This window comes from Sminthopsis crassicaudata, chromosome 3 (assembly GCF_048593235.1).
Source record: "Sminthopsis crassicaudata isolate SCR6 chromosome 3, ASM4859323v1, whole genome shotgun sequence".
Lineage (NCBI taxonomy): Eukaryota > Metazoa > Chordata > Mammalia > Dasyuromorphia > Dasyuridae > Sminthopsis > Sminthopsis crassicaudata.
The window spans coordinates 74,587,613-74,590,469 of NC_133619.1; the positions used below are offsets into that span (position 1 = coordinate 74,587,613).

Here is a 2,857-nt window from a genome sequence, read left to right on the forward strand (position 1 = left end):
GAAAATTGGGACACTGATACATTGTTGGTGGAATTGTGAACGAATCTAACCATTCTGAAAAACAATTTGGAACTATACTCAAAGGTCTATCAAACTGTGCATACCTGTGATTCAACAGTGTTTCTATTGGGCTTGTATCCTAAAGAGATCATAAAGAAGGGAAAGGGACTCCAAACTCCTCCTGTCCAGGCCCCCTTGCTGCTGCCCCTTCCCCTTCCCCCCCCCCCTCCCCCCCCCCCCCCCCCCCCCCCCCCGCCCCTGCCATGGAGATCAAGGCGAACATCAAGTTCAAGAGCTTGGGGCCTGGGCAAAAACTCTCGCATACAGGGGAGGGGGGGAGGGCGTAACGCGGGGGGGGGGGGGGGGGGGGAGGAAAAACCCTAAGGAACAGCATAGCCAGCAAGTAACCAAGAAATCCCACCAAGGACCAATCAATGAGGCCCAAATGGCAGCCGCGGAGGCCCCGGCCAGGCTGGAGCAGAAGCAATCACAATCCCGGGGACCTACATCCCAAGATTCTATCAGGAACCAAGTGAAGAAGGAATTACAAGCAGAAGCCACTGTTAGTGAGAACGCTGAGACTTCTGGAGCAAATGTACTCGCAGCTAAGGAGAGGGGTCTTCAAATCTATCTGTGACTGGGGTTTATTTTATTTGTCCATTCACTGGAGCCATCTTGAGAAAAGCCCAAAGGGATGTCCATATCAAAGAGGCCATTAACAAGCATTCGAAAAAAGACCCAGTGGCTGCTTCCATCATGAAGATCCATACGTTCAACAGGAACCAAGAGAAAGTGAAATTGGGGATGAACACCATTTGCCAAGTATCTAGATAACATCCATCTTCACCCAGGAGAAATATAGGAAAATCAAGTTGCAAAACAGTGTTTCAGGAGCCGATCAACTGCCTATAAGGGGCCAATGATTTTTTTGAGGCCATGGGGTTTGAGAAGATTACTCTCCCTATTCCAGAACAAAATACCTCAGAGGATTACTATGTGCTGAGAAAGGAGGCCCTGGCTCAAGTGGAGAAGCTGAAGCAGCACAAAGTCACCCTGCAGATCTCATAACCGGTGCGGGCTCAACTAAACCGCCAGCGATGAGTCTTCAAGCCCTCCCCTCTGGCTTCCCGGTTCTATCTACCTGGGGACTTCGATCTCACAGCCGAGGAGCTCAAGCAGTAGCAGAAGCAAAGGGCCGATGCGGTGGAGCGGCTGAGGGTGCTTTGCCCAAAGCCATGAGAGAAGGAAGAACAGTGGAAAATGCGAAAATACACCTACACCCTGTTACGGTCCGCTTTCCGGATGGGCACATCCTCCAGGGTACCTTCTATGCTCGGGAGCAGCTGTCCACACTCTATACCTTTGTGAGAGAGCACTGCAGGATGACTGGCTATCCTTTGAACTGCTTCCCACAGGAGGACATAAACTGTTGGATGAAACCTTAGCCTTCAATAAAAGTAGGCTGGGTCCTTCAGCTCTTCTGATTTTCATTTGGGACACAGACGTCTTGGAAGACATAAAGGCATCAGAGGCCAAGCTGTTCCCGGGAATTCTAAAACCTGAACTCCTTGCAACAGTAGAAAATCTCGCATGAAATAAAACCAGGCTTGGCCTCAGCCCCATTGGTTCTGTCTCATGCTCCCTTCCCTCCTCTAACTCCTTCCCTTGTCCCCTCTGTCTCCCAGATTCTAAACAGAAATCACCTGATTCTTATGGCCTTTTGCTTGGGGCGACAGGCTACAATATGGAGGTGGAATTGGTTCAAGAATGAGGAGAGTTGTCCTCTCAATACAGGCAGATCAGGATATATGAGTAGCCTTTTTCTTGCAACCTGTCACTTTGATTTTAGGACCAGGGTCATAAGAGCTTTCCCTGATCCCAGAGAACATGGCTGGATATAATTTTATAGAGGCCTCCCACCTATCTTGGAACAACTAAATTTGTGCTGCTTTTTGTATTTTAAAATTTTTGCTTTTAAATTTTTTTTAATTTTACAAATTTGCTGGTAAGTAGTTATTAATGTACAGTTTATTTAAGTTAAGAGATAGTATGAGTAGAGAGATGCTGGTCATTTTATTGGTGGGAGAGCAAGTCTAGAGCATGGGGGAAGGATTTTCTTAGCTGATGGGATCTATTTTAAAACTGGATTTGACTACTCTCTTATGTTCTTGTTATATTAAAAAAAATGGACAAAGAAGCACTTGGTATGCCACTACATGATACCTATAAACACTAAATTATGAACTTGATTAAATACAATATTTGAATAAAAAGTAAAAGAGGGAAAGGGACCCACATGTAGTGACAAGAAACTAGAAACTGTCCATCAGTTGGAGAATGGCTGAATAACTTATGATATATGAATGTTATGGAATATTATTATTCTATAAGAAATAATCAAGATGATTTTAGAGAGACCTCAAGAAACTTACATGGACTGCTAAGTGAAATGAGCAGAACAAGGAGATCATTATACACAGCAACAGCATGATTATGAAATGATCAATTTTGATGGACATGGCTCTTCTCAACAATGAGATGATTCAGGCCACTTCCAATGGTCTTGTGATAAAGCCATCTGCACTCAGAGGGAGGACAGTGGGAACTGAATACGAATCACAACATAGTATTTTCACCCTTTTTGTTGTTGTTTGCCTACATTTTGTTTTCTTTCTCATTTTTTTTTCCTTTTTGATCTGATTTTTCTTGTGTGCATATTTGTGGAACTATGTATAGAAGAATGTACATGTTTAACATATATTGGATCACTTGCCTCTAGGAGGTGTGGAGGAAGGGAGGGAAAAATTAGAACACACAAGGTATTTTAATCGTGAATGTTGAAAATTATCCATGTATA

The 2,857-nt window shown here is 44.2% G+C and overlaps 1 pseudogene; it reads left to right on the forward strand.

The window, feature by feature from the left end:
* The first annotated feature begins 430 nt into the window (after nt 1-430).
* Nucleotides 431-1,594, forward strand: LOC141564849 (UBX domain-containing protein 6 pseudogene; annotated as a pseudogene).
* The last annotated feature ends 1,263 nt before the right edge of the window (nt 1,595-2,857 follow it).